The sequence below is a fragment of the Chionomys nivalis genome, chromosome 11 (genome assembly GCF_950005125.1).
Source record: "Chionomys nivalis chromosome 11, mChiNiv1.1, whole genome shotgun sequence".
Lineage (NCBI taxonomy): Eukaryota > Metazoa > Chordata > Mammalia > Rodentia > Cricetidae > Chionomys > Chionomys nivalis.
The window spans coordinates 23,650,217-23,664,522 of record NC_080096.1 but is presented as its reverse complement, the minus strand read 5'-3'; the positions used below and the strand labels follow the sequence as shown (position 1 = coordinate 23,664,522).

Here is a 14,306-nt window from a genome sequence, read left to right as displayed (position 1 = left end):
TAGCCCATGAGTGCGTCATCTTCTCATAGGCTCTGGCACCGGAACAAATCCTACAGGGTCAACGCCTGGGGGCGTAGCCCGAGACGATCCTCACTCTTTCCATTGGTTCTTCGGTAACAGCACCGCCTAGTAGGCGGAGCCTAGATTATAATGGGTAGGGCTCACCGAGGAAACGAAGGTAGAAAAAGTAGGGAAGAAATAATAGTGAAAAAGGAAAGAGGGTGGCTATTAGGTTTCAAACCTGAGACAAAAGGCTGAAGCTGACGCGCCTGTAGGGACTTAGAATGCAGGAAGGTCAAGTTCGCTTTGATATGTTAATTAGGCCCCTCAGGTTTGAAACTTAACTGCGGTGATCATTCTGTTGAGCTGGCAAGTGTTGGGCAGTTGAAACTCTAGTTTCCAGGTCACAGCTTAGTTGAGTGGTTTGGAAGAATTCTGTACCTCCCTTCTTCACTTGTAAGAACAAAAGTAGCACCCATGTCACAGGTTTCCTGGAGGCGTCAGTAAAACAATAAACCTAGAACTGCTAACTTGGAGCCAGGATCCAACAGTGGATAGCAGATATTGGCCATTATTATGAAAATCGGTTTCTACAAGCTTGAATCCTTGTGGGTGTTGGAAACAAGTCACCCTTGTTGCTGAATCATCTTAGTATAATTTGTGATTGCAAAAAAAAAGCCTCCTTAAGACGGACTATGGGGAAGCCTGGGGGACATTTTCTTAATTAATGATTGATGGGGGAGGGCTCAGCCAATTGTAGGTGGAGCCTCCCCTGGGCTAGTGGTTCTGGGTTCTATTAGAAAGCAGGCTGAGCAAGCCAGTAAGCAGTGTCCTTCCTTAGCTTTTGGATCAGCTCTTGCCTCCAGGTTCCTGCACTGATTGGGGAGTCCCTGTCCCAGCTTCCTTCAACAGGCTGCAATGTGGAAGTGTCAGCCGAATAAACCCTTCCCTCCCCAAATTGCTTTGGCCGTGACCCTTTGTCTCAGCGACAGTAACGACAGTAACGCTAGCTAAGATGCTCACTGTAAATACACTGAGGGATGAACAATCGAGTAGGAAGCTGGAAATGTGGGGTTTGTAGTCAGGCATAGAGCCAAACCCCGACTCCGCGACTTCCTAGCTGTGCAGCCTTGAAGAAAGCAGCGCAGTGCATTTGTCTTTGGTTTTCTTTTTCATCTGTCAAATTCAGGGGACAGAAGAGACCCTACGTCTCAAGGTATTTTGAAGATTAAAGATAATATGTGGATAAACCATGGACTCTGGGGTCCAGCCACTTACCTTGCAATGCAGGGGGCATGCTAGCGCCTCTTTCGTACACGTGTGTTTGTGTGGGCAGGTGCACTTCCTTGGGGAGGCCTGAGGTCAGGATGCGCGTCCTTCATAGAGCATTCTCCACCCTGTTAACTAGAGATGGGATCTCTCGATGAACCTAGAGCTCCAAGGTTCAGCTAGGGCAGCTACCGCATGCGCTCCAGGAATCTGCCTGTTGTGGTTCCCCATCCATCCCCCAGCACTGGCATACTGGTGTTACATGTGGCACTGTGGCTCCTGGCTTTTATATGGACGCTGGAGACCCGACCCCAAACCCTTATTGATCATTTGGCAAGCACTTTATCAACTGAGCTGTCTCCCCTACACATCTAACGTTTTAGTTTCCTTATCTGGAAGGTGGGAATAATAGTGAAATCTTCCTTTAAGGACTGCTGAGAAAAAGGTTGGCGAGGAATGTGAAGTCTGCCACCTTGCTCAAAAAGTTGAATGACAGCCGGGCGTTGGTGGCGCACTCCTTTAATCCCAGCACTCGGGAGGCAGAGGCAGGCGGATCTCTGTGAGTTCGAGCCCAGCCTGGTCTACAAGAGCTAGTTCCAGAACAGGCTCCAAAGCTACAGAGAAACCCTGTCTCGAAAAACCAAAAAAAAAAAAAAAAAAAAAAAAAAGTTGAATGACTACTGGCTGTTATTTTTACTGAGAGCTATAAAACTTGGGCGAATTGACCATAGCTAGCTTTTGGATAGGGCTCACTACATTAGCTAAAGTTACATTTAGGGGAAGTTGTACACCTTAGTTTTAATAACCCATTTCCAATTCCTTAGCTAGAAACTATATCCTGACTTACTTAATATATCACATGATATATTAAGTGTATGTCATGTGTTGGTATTAATAGGTTACTAGTGGCATACCTTATTCAATTGTCCCTGCAGTGCTATGAGGTTGGTATTGTTATGCCAACTTGCAAAAGTGTTGGGGCTTAGAGGTATAAATTAGTCTGCTCAATATCACACACACAAGTACCTAGGCTGGAATTTGACGCCCTAAAACTCCAGATGTTACCTTTGCTCTCTGCCTGACTTCTCATGAGGAAGAAAGTGTAGATGGAAGGAAGAGAGAACTTGGAGTAAACTCTGACACTGTAAAGAGGGCTGAGTGGGCCGAGACATCAGAGAGAGAGAGTGCGTGTGTTGGAGTCCGAAGGTGGGAAGACAGCTTTGGGGTGTCCGGGGAGACCTTCACATCAGTCAGGTCTGACCTGAAGAACAGAAACAGAGGTTGCATACAAAAAGAGACAGACACCATTAGGCCACAAGAGGGCACCCCTCACCTTAAATCCAGCCTGAAACTGTATGGTGTCTCTTAGCCTTTGTCTAATTAAAATCTGGCATTTTACTACAGAAGTGGAAAACTTTAAAAAAAAAATAATAAAATAAAAAATCCCTAAGAGGCCAAATCCCGGGCAGACATAGCCTTGGGTTCTGTTGGTTTGGCAGCACTCTGCGCATGCCTGTCTGAATCTTTTCAGTGGACTCAGAAGTAGGCTTCATGGATGAAGCTGTCTATCTTCATCTTTGCTACAGGACCTGATGGCCAAACCTTCTGGAGCAAGTATTCCTGGGAGTGAAGCACATGCTTTCAACATATGTGTATCTGCTCATAAATAATACACATAGTATTATAATATAGTAATATAAAACAATGTTTTAGGTTTTGGTCTTTAAAAGAGTGTTTTTGTTGTTTGTGTGTTTGTGGTTCGTTGGTTGGTTGGTTTGTGGGGTATTTTGTTTCGTTTTGGTTTGGTTTTTGTTTTGTTTTGTTGTTTTCCGAGACAGGGTTCCTCCGTGTAACAGCTTTGGCTGTCCTGGAATTTGCTTTGTAGACCAGGCTGGCCTCAAACTACTCATGGAAATCTCCTTGCCTCTGCCTCTGCCTCCTGAGTACTGAGATTACAGGCATGCACCATCACTGCCGGACTATTTTTTTTAATTCTGTGTATGTGTTGGTGTGGGATGTACACAAGAGTGTCAGTACTCTCTGAGGCCAGAAGAGGGCATCAGATCCCCTGGAGCTGGAGTTAAAGGTGGTTGTGAGCTGCCCCAAAGCAGGTGCTAGACTGCAAACTCAGAACAGTGTGGCTCATTAACCACTAAGTATAGATTGTTGATCCAGCCCTGCAGTGTGAAAGTGCTATTGAACACATGTGTAATGAATTGGAAGGTGCTTTTCTTGTTCCTTCAGTCATATTAAAGCATTTAATCATCACAAAATACTGAGGGAGATATGAGGCAACCCCATTTTACAAAACAGGAAACTGGGGTACAAAGAGTAAGTGACATACCAAAGCCACACAGTTAAGAAGCAGGCAATCTAGCTTCAGAAAAGGCGAGATTTTAAAAAGAAAGGAGAAATAAATATAGTTGGGCCAGATATCACACATATCCATAATCCTGGCACTTGAGATTAGGAGGAAAAAAAAAAGATTGGAAGTTCAAATTTGGTAGCGCTTACTTAGCCCAGTTACTTAGAGGGCTCCAAAGCCAGACTGGGCTGGGGTTGGGGGTTGCTGGTAGTAGGAGAGGGAAAAGGGATATTAATATAATATTTTCTCCCAAAACCTTGCCCCAGGTGGGGATCTTGGTACAGGCCTCTGAAGAAAGTGATGGGTGAGCTGAATCTTAAAGGGTGTTTAGGAGGTGCCTGCTGGGAAAGGTCTTGTCGGTAAAGAAGCAGTATGTGCAAAGGTCCAGGGGTGAGAGTTCATGGTGCTCTGGGAGCCTGGGTGGCTGACTCGATAGGCTAGAGCATCCAGGGTGACCGTGCAGCTTTGAGGCTCAAGAGAACAATCTACATGAGCATATCTTCATGTTTTCACGGAAGAAGTGATCTGTCTACTCCTGGACCACATCCCAGCTTTGTGACCTCCAGTTGTCAACTTGACACCGTCTAAAGTCATCTGAGAGGAAAGCCTCCACAGAGACACTGCCTAGAACAGATGGGCCTGGAGCATGACTTAGGGAACTGTCTTGATTTTCAATTGGAGAACCAGGTCCACTATGGGTGGTACCGAACCTAGGCAGTGGTCCTGAACCCTGTAAGAAAGGTAGCTGAGCATAAACCAGCTAGCAAGTGGTACCCTCCATGGATATTGCTGTGCTTCTTGGCTGTGAAGTGAGCTCCCTCTTGGAAGTGATGTGTGAAATAACAAACAGGCCTTCCTCAGCGTCCCTCAACAAGAGCGGTGGCCTAGAATCGGAAGAAAAAAAATCCTTTTCTCCCTTAAGTTGATTTTGGCTCAGATGTTTTATCGCAGCCACAGAAGTGATGCGAAAACATCTTCTGTGACCTTGGACACCAAAGGACCCCTTGGCCTCTTGAGGATACGGTTGAACTTGACCTGGTCCCAAGTCCCATAGCTTAGGAAGGCTTTATCTTCTTTCCAACATGCCCTACCTTTATTTCCCCTTTGACCCTCTGCCTCTTGAATTTCCACTATATATATAAAAAAAAGTCAACCAGCTGGGCGGTGGTGGCGCACGCCTTTAATCCCAGCACTCGGGAGGCAGAGGCAGGCGGATCTCTGTGAGTTCGAGGCCAGCCTGGTCTACAAGAGCTAGTTCCAGGACAGGCTCCAAAACCACAGAGAAACCCTGTCTCGAAAAACCAAAAAAAAAAAAAAAAAAAAAAAAAAAAAGTCAACCAACTCATCATTTCTCAGATTTAGCCAGTTTACTGAGGTTTTAGAGATCATGGGAATGCCACATGCCCCACGGGCACCTGTCATCTCTCAGCTTTCCTCCTTCAACCTCCAGTCCATCCCCGTCTCCCCGACGCCCACCAACCTGTGTCACCAGCATGTAGATGCATGTACCTGCAAAAGCTGACTTTAGGCTCTCAGCCCCACTCTGCCCTGCTCCCCATAGACACACTGACTCCCTGTCAAGCTGACTTGCCTCTCCTACCTCCACCCTAAAGTTCACATCTGCCACCCTACTCCAAGCCTGGCTGCCCCAGCTTGCTCCTCAGCCAAGCCCCCGAACCATCCTTTCTTTCATCTTCCTTGGGCCACAAGCAGTAGTCTCCTCGCCGAAGCAACCGAGCCAGTCTATGGAGTTGGTGTCGGGAAACGGGTTCCAGGAAGGCTAGCAGCAGCACTGGAGGGAAGGGGGCAGCTAGCAGGAAAGAAGTGACCAAGTGGAGCTCCAGGGGGCAGCGAGGGTCACACAGGGCCTGGCCGCTCAGCACACAGAGTATGACACGGCTGGTTGCTCACCATGCTGTCTGCCACATCATCAACTACATCCTTACCAGGCTCAAAGGGAGGCAGAGGCATAGCTCCAGGCCAGCTGGAAGGAAGCCCTCCTGGGTAGGCAGAAATTCCTCTAATACCCAGCCTTGGTCCTGCCTGCAGTGGGAGCAGGGAGAGAGGGAAGCTTCAGTTTCAGGGTATGCAGAGTCTCTGCTCTCCAGAAACCAGGGTCTGGGCTCAGTGATATTTGGGTGTCTAACAGGCTAAGGGTGGTCAGAGCAGGCAGAGCAGTCAACCAGTTCTTACCCAGGTTAAGCAGGGGGTTTTTATCCAGGTTCAAGGTCTCTAGTTGCTGTAGACTCTGGAAGAGCTGCCCCTCCAGGGAGAGCAGCTCGTTGTCCTGAAGCAGCAGTTCCTGCAAGTGTGGTAAACAGGAGAAGGTGCCCGGAGGCAGGACGCGTAGCCCATTGCTTGCCAGACTCAGAGTCATCAGTTCTGACACGTCTCTGGTCTCATTCATGCACAGCTTCAGGCTCTGCAGTCGGTTTCCAGCCAGGGTCAGTCTCTGAAGTCTAGGCATGGCAGCCAGAAACCCCGGTGGTAGCTTCGTCAGGCCAGTACTTAGAAGATTCAAGATCTTCAGGCTGTGGCAGGAAGCCAGGGCCTCCTGAGATATGTTTCTTATCTTGTTGCCTCCCCACATTCAACTCCTGCAGCTCAAAGTGGGCAACAGCCTCAGCGGGCAGTTCAGCCATGGTAGTGAGCTGCGCAGAAAAGATGTCGAGTTTCTGGAGTCCCAGGGCCTTCACCTTCGCTGCCTCCAGACGTGTTTGGTCCAGGTTCAGAGTCTCCAACTGCTCTCTGAGACTAGGACAAGGAAAGAATGGAGTTCTGTTTGAAGTTATCCACAAGGACACAGGATTCCAGCGTGGGGGGGGGGGGCAACTGTCTTATTTCCAAGAGAGAGTGAGCGTAAGGTTTTAGAAAAATGTCTTAGGGTTGAGGGGGCTTACAAGTGCATTTAGAGTCTTTCATTTTGAAACTCATTATTCTGTATGCTAACAAAACAGCAGAAACACCCTTCTTCCAGATCACTGTGGTAACTAATCTTGACTATCAATGTGAAAAGTCTGGAAAAAAGAGAACATCAGTTTAGAACTGCTCCCATCAGATTGGGCTATGTGCCTGTCCGTGAGGCATTTTCTTGGTTGCTAATAGATATAGGAAGGCCAAGTCCACTATGGTCGGTACCATTCGTAGGCAGATGGTTCTGGGTTCTATAAAAAAAAAAAAGGGTATGATGGAGGAGGGTCATCTTTCTATCTGTTGCTTTCTTTGGTTAATTAATAAAGAAACTGCTTGGCCTTTGATAGGACAGAAAATTAGGTAGGTGGAGAAAACAGAACAGAATGCTGGGAGAAAGAAGCTGAGTCAGGCAGTCACCATGATTCTCCCACTCCAGACAGACGCAGGTTAAGATCTTTCCTGGTAAGCCAGCTCGTGGTGCTACACAGAATATTAGAAATGGGTTAGATAAATATGTAAGAGCTAGCCAATAAGAGGCTGGAACTAATGGGCCAGGCAGTGTTTAAAAGAATATAGTTTCCGTGTAATTATTTCGGGTATAAAGCTAGCCGTGCAGGTGGCCGAGCGCCAGGAACGCAGCCCGCTGTTCCTACAACAAAGGTAGCCAAACATGAACTAGGGAGCAAGCCAGCAAGCAGCATTCCTCCATGGTTCCTGCCTCTGCTCCTGCTTGAGTTCCTGTCCTGACCTCCTTCAATGATGGGATGCTCCCTTAAAGCATGAAATGAAGCCAAGGCTTTTCTCACCAAGTTGTTTTTGGTCATGGTGTTTATTACAGCAACAGAGAGGCAAACTACAACAATTACAGTGCCCAAAAGAGACCACCTAGTAATTAGCTGGAATGGTGATTTAAAATCATTTTCTGTGTTGAAAAACAAAAGGCAATTTATTTCATACAGTCTAGAGGCTGGGAATCCCAGACAAGACATCGGCAAGCTTGGCTGTCTGGTGAAGGCTGCTCTCTGCTTTAACTTGGTACCCACATCTGCATCCTGCCCCCAAATGGCACATGACAGCGGGTAGAAAGGCAAGCTGGCTGCACCGTGTATCAACTTTCCCTTATAAGAGTCTTAATTCCAGGGTTGGAGAGATGGCTCAGAGGTTAAGAGCGCTGACTGCTCTTCCAGAGGTCCTGAGTTCAATTCCCAGCAACCAAATGATGGCTCACAACCATCTGTAATGAGATCTGGTGCCTTCTTCTGGCCTGCAAGTATACATGCAAGCAGAACACTGTATATATAATAAATAAATAAATATTTTTTTTTAAAAAAAAGAGTCTTAATTCCATTCACAAAGGTGGAAACTTTAGGGATCTAATCACCTTTTAAAACCCTACTTAATAAGACATTGTCGGCAGGCAGTGGTGGCACATGCCTTCAATCCCAGCACTCAGGAGGCAAAGGCAGGTGTATCTCTATGAGTTTGAGGCCAACCTGGTCTACAGAGCAAGTTCCAGGACTCCTACATAGAGAAACATTGTCTTGAAAAAAAACATAAATGAATAAATAGCACATTGTCAGCATCTGAATTCTGAAAGGGACATGTGGAAACCATGGTGATGGCCATCAAGGATGATAACCCAGCAGGGAAGCAAGGAAGGCCTGGAGCAGCTGGAAATGGTGCTTCTGTTCTCGCCTTCCTGCTGGCAAGAGTTTTCCACTGGATCCTGGCGTGAGGGGCTCCTCTCCTTTCTCAAGCCCCGCAAGTTTCCCCTGTGTTTTTTATCCTGCCTCAGGTCCATTGTGGAAATGCAGAGAGAGTGGCAGTGAGGCACATCACACAGAGAAGCAAGCTTCCATTTTTAAACCCGGAATTTATGGCACCATAGAGCTTTGTTCTGTAGACCACTATTTCAACCAAGATTCAGTCAACAAACCAAGCAAATGGAACTTTCGGGCTACTCAAAATCACCTACCAGAATAAGGATCTTGATCTTCACATTCATGAATTCATCCAATTCAAAATTACACAATCACATCCTTGGTCTGCACTCTCTGAGTCTGCTTCTATAAGTGTCTAAATTTTGCCAATAGATCACCACATTTTTTTAAATCCCTTTCTGCCTCTCTTCCTGGGTTTGACTTTGTAGTAATTGCTTTCTGAGTGCCAAATGATGTATCTCTAGTTCTACATCTCTGGGCTCCTAAAATCTTTTCTCTTCTCCCTTCCCCTCTGTCTCTCATCTCCTTCCACTCCCATCCCTTTCTCCTCCTCATCTTCTCAGATACTTCCTCCTCCTCTCCCTCCTCCTCCCCCTCGTCCTCCTCCACCTCTTCCTCCCCCAAATTCTTCTCACCCTCTTCCTCCTCCCCCTCCTTCTCCTCCTTTTCCTCAGTTCCCTCCTCCTCCTCTCCCTCTTCCTCAGATCCCTCCTTCTACTCCGCATCCCAAGCAGACTGTTACTTGCTGATCATATTGTCTAGCTTCCATGTAAGAGTCTTGAAGAGAAGGAAGCCCCTGGAGTGTGTCTTCCCCTCCTCTCCATTGGTGGAATTTCTAACTATCTCTGAAACTCACCGAGGCTCTAAATCCCAAAGGACAGCTCTGTCTTAGAGCCAGCTCCCCTTGGCTCTGAACTTTGCCCTACTAGCACTTCCTTTGGTCCCTGCCTCTGCATACAATAGATGAGTCTTCAATCACAGCAACTGAAGGTGAACACTTGAACTTGGGAGTTCCAATATGAGTTTGTACAGTGTGATAAAAAGTATCCATGCCGCGTCCTCGTTCCTCAGATCTCCATGTCAGTCATACTGCTACATAGCAATGACCCCATGAGTCTTGCTTGTAAGCAGCACTTCATTCTGAGTGACTAGAAGTTCTAACACTTTCACTAAATATTCTTAATTCCCTAGAGCACACTGCTGAAATCTGAGTTTTCACAGTCTCCAGCAAGCCCTGAGAGTCAGTTAGCGTCAGCCTCGTTTCCTGGGCCTGTTGTCGACAGTCATTCCATACACAGTCTCTCTCTGCTTTGTTGGTTAACCTGCTGCAGACTCTGGTGCAGGCTGATTAACGCAGAAAAGAAACTTTTCAAATCTGGATTCTGGTGAACTTGTGGGATCTTCGGGGTCAATGAGAACCAGACTTAGCGGCCACACACCAGAATCATTCCCATGGGGATACCCATTTCTGATGTGCCTGTGGTTAGTGACTGGCTTTCCCAGTCTCCCAGACGTTCACACAGAAGCTGCTGCCAGCATAGAAACCAGACACAGCTGCCTTTTGCCCCTCGGACTGATCACCAAAGACAGAATCTAATGTTGGGAATCTTGCCTTATGATTTGGAAGTGTGAGGCACCCCTGCTTGCCAAACACTACTCCACGGTCCTCAGTATAGCTCAGGAGGATTGAAGGCAAGACCCTAGCACTTTCCTCTCTTCTAGAAATGACCAGACCCTACCTCCTCACCTTCCTAGAAGGTGGGGGAGCACCTCCCAAAAGGAAGCAAAAAAAAAAAAAATCCCACTGGGATGTTGGAGCACCAGGGATGGCTGATATCCACTAGCCTGTGTGAACTTTATTGAATTCAGGGTCTTTGTCTGCAGCATGTGGCAAACCACCTTCGGTATGACCCTCCTGGCTTGCCTTCTCCTTCCTTTTTCAGAGAGGAAGTGGGGCTTACATTAAAGATGAGTTTGAGGAAAGAGTGGGCGTGCCCCCTCTGCCTTCCTCTTTCCTTTCCTTTTGGGAGTATGCACCTTAACCTACTGCTCTGTGTTCTGATTTTGTTAAGAATGAATTGCAGACAGAAACACAACAAATCCCCTTCACTTTCTTCAGCTGGATGGATAAAACGAATTCTGGCCTTCACTAGCAGAAAGCCCACGCATCTGTGGCTCACGTCATCGGGTCCAGCGTCGGCCTCTGATACTTAGCTCCATCAGCTGTGGATGGGAAAGCAGATGCCTCAACCCTCCAACTTTATGAGTATCACCTGGCTAAAGTACCACGGCCTCTGCGTTTGTGCAGCCCACAGCCTAGTGGGAGAGAGAGGTGTAAGGGACTATTACAAGAAAGGCCCATGTTTAAGTGCCCCTCCCTAAGGTACAACATAGAGTATTTACATAAAGAATTCAAAACTGAAGCTGGAGAGGTGGCTCAGTGGTTAAGAGCACACGCTGCTCTTACAGAGGACCTGGGTTCAATTCTCAGCACCGGCATGGTAGTTCACAACCATCGGAAACTCCAGTTTCAGGGGATCCAACACCCTCTTCTGACCTCCGAGGGCACCAGGCACACATGTGGTGCATAGACATACTTGCTGGCAAAACACTCACTCATACACATAACATAAATCTAAAAAATTTAAAAACTGTAGCCCTTTACTTTTCTGGTGGTGATTTAAAAAAACAAGACTGAGATCAGAATCTAGTGTGTGCGTAGGTTGGATGGGGACAGTGCATTGGTGGCAACAAGCAGCCTTTGGCCTCTAACTGTAGGACATTAAACTCTTTGAGCCCAGGAGCCCCTTCCTCTGTCACTCTTGCCTGCTTAATAAAAGCGAAAAGACTGGAATTTGCAGCCATGTAGAAAGGAAGGAAATGCCAAAATGAGATTGCCTGAGCTTCCCTCTGTTGTGGGAGATGAAGATGAATTTTCTTTATTCTATTTCCCAAGTGCAGAGAAGAATGGGCCAAGGAAGACCATCTTTAGTGGGAAAATTTGGGGATTCCTGCAGACTCCTCTTTTCCTTCCCTGGAGATTTCTTCAAAGATCTCAGAGACTAAGCCCAGAGGTGGAGGTGCATGCCTTTATTCCCAGCACAGAAGAAAGTGGATCTCTTTGAGTTCAAGGTCAGTCTGGTCTACAGAGTGAGTTCCAGGACAGCCATAGCTACACAGTGAAGCTCTGACTTGGGGAAAAAAAGAAAGAAGAAAAGAAGGAGGAAAGGAAGGAAGGAAGGAAGGAAGGAAGGAAGGAAGGAAGGAAGGAAGGAAGGAAGGGAGAGAGAAAAGAAAAAAAGAAAGAAAGAAAGAAATCTCAGAGACTTAAAGACTGGCTGTGGCCAGGTGATGGTGGCGCACGCCTTTAATCCCAGCACTCGGGAGGCAGAGGCAGGCGGATCTCTGTGAGTTCGAGACCAGCCTGGTCTACAGAGCTAGTTCCAGGACAGGCTCCAAAGCCACAGAGAAACCCTGTCTCGAAAAACCAAAAAAAAAAAAAAAAAAAAAAGACTGGCTGTGTATCAAACATCTTGATAAGCCTTTTGAATAACACAGAAGTGTTTTATATTCCAAAATTCCCCTTTTAAACCAACCAGAGTTCCTTTTATTCATAAACATAACTAGCATTTTTATTGAAAATATATTTTGTGCCCTTCCTCCCCACCCCTGCCCACCCCACAGGGTTGGGGATCAAAATGAGGACTTAGTGCCAGCAAGTGCTGGACTACTGAGCTACAGTCCCGTGCCTGTTATGTTCCCCTAATCCTCGGGATTAGGTTTCTGTAAATTCCTCCCCCTCCCCAACCTCCAGATGAAGACCTGTTTCCCAAGGAAGTTCAGTGACCTCCCCAGTCTCCAAGATAGTTTCCTTCTCTGCAGAAGGCCCTTAGTTACCCCTTCCCCATTTGGGCTTCCAGGGGATGGAAGTTTGAACAATGGATAGCTTCTTGTTTCCAACTTTGTGCCCAGTGTCTTCACTTCACTCTCAAATTCTTAAATATCCCAGAGAAAGAGGCATTCTTGCTTCCTGACAGGTCAGACATCACTAGGATAGACAGAGGAGTCCGGACAAGCATCATCAGACGAGGAGAGAAATGTTTGCTCATCTGCAGAACACACAGAATGCCCTCCAGAGAACAGGACTCCAGAGCAGAGAGCTGGGCGGACCAGTGGGAGGCAGCAGCATCTTCCTGCACTGTGAGGAGGCCAAAGAGACCCAGCTAAGCATTTCTGAAGAAGGTTTTTTGGTTTTTGTTTCTTTGAAGTCAGGAAACAAATAAATTATAGCTGCCCAGGCAGTCTTAACTGGGGGGAAATGGGGCTATTTCAAGGAAGTTTAAATTAGCTGGGGGAGGTGGGAACCAGGAGTGGGCCATCAGCTGGGTAACAGGTAGGAAAATGGTCTCTAGAGACACGTGTGCCCTTCCTTTGGCTTTAGACTGAAGGGACCCCCACAAGGAACTGAAAAACCCCCTGGGATCTCAAGCTGGGGGAGTGGAAAGGCTGAATTTCATCTCTCAGGAAGAGATTTCTTTCACATAGTTCTGGGAACTTGGCAGACCATCCTTAGAAGGCAGACTAAATCTGAGATAATGCAGGCCACACTTTGACTGGTCCTCCTCTTAGCTATGAATACCTCTTGGCCTTTATTTAAACCTAAGTCTCATGTCGGGACCTCAACGCTGGACTTGTGAGGTTGGATGAACGTCTTTATTTGTTCCTTTTCTCAATGTGGCCACATTTAAGGGTGAATAACATGTATTGTTCTTGCACAGAACGTGAGTTTGAGTCTCAGCACCCACGCTCACTCCTGCCTGTAAGTCCAGCCCTGGGGGCTAGGATGCCCTCTTCTGGCCTCTGTGAGCATATGCATTCACGTGCACAAACACACACATACACACACACAATTAAAAATAAAATGTAGTATACTGAATAAATCTCATTTTCACTAGTGCTTCATTTAATTGACCTGTTAAGGACAAGTGGACCAGACTTTGACCCTAACAACTCCAGTAGCAGCAACAGAGTCTCCTATTTATTCTCTTTCCCTCCGCACCTCATATTTCAGCTTCAGCTTTGCCACCCAACCAGCCACAGCCGCTTCTCGGCCTCATGGCTGCTGGTGGTCACCACTTCCCAGGGGACAGCAGACTGAACTCACATCAAAGGTCAGATTTGGAGGGTGTAAGAGCCCTGACCCTCACTATTCTGGTGCCTCTCAGAGCCCATCCACTATCACCACCCAGAACACCTGCTTAAGGAGGGTTTCAGCTCTTCTAGAAACAGGTTTTGATGCCCTTACCCCAGCCCATGCCACTCCAGGGGGTCCACTGTAGGTGCTCAGATGAAGAGAGAGGACCCCTGACATCCTCCTTTCCTATAACCTTCTGGTTGATCCCTCTCTACCTGGTTCTCTGTCTATACAGAGAGCTTGTTGGGATGTTCTCCTTGGGGGTAATGGGGTTCTGCATAGTTTTAGGGTGAGACATAAACACCATTCTTTCATCATCCCAAAGGCCAGCAAACAGAATTCTCTGGAGTTATTTTGTCCTGGTTTCTCAGAGTCTCCTTTCCTCTGGTCTTGCAGATTTCATTATACAGCTAGTCTCCTTTGGGGCAGTCTACCGAGTCCGCAGGGCATTTGCTCTGTGTCTTCATCCAAGTCACACCTATTCTGAGCAACACAGTGGGCACGGAGGCAAAGGGGGAAGAAAGAATCCCCTGGCCGGGCGGTGGTGGCGCACACCTTTAATCCCAGTACTTGGGAGGCAGAGGCAGGCGGATCTCTGTGAGATCGAGACCAGCCTGGTCTACAAGAACTAGTTCCAGGACAGGTTCCAAAACCACAGAGAAACCCTGTATTGAAAAACCAAAAAAAAAAAAAAAAAAAAAAAAAAAAAAAAAAAGAATCCTCTGGGAGCTTGTGCTAAGTGGGACCTGGTTTCTTGGATCTTGCATGTTAGGTTCTGGAAGGGCTGCTGCTAATATATTACAGGGAAGTGTGGTCAGCTCACAGGAAAACCAAGGGGGCTCTG

At 47.1% G+C, this 14,306-nt stretch overlaps 1 pseudogene; it reads right to left on the bottom strand.

Annotated features, from left to right (window-relative positions):
* Positions 1 to 5,171: 5,171 nt before the first annotated feature.
* LOC130883610 (toll-like receptor 12) overlaps positions 5,172 to 14,306 on the bottom strand; it is a 32,652-nt pseudogene continuing 23,517 nt past the window's right edge.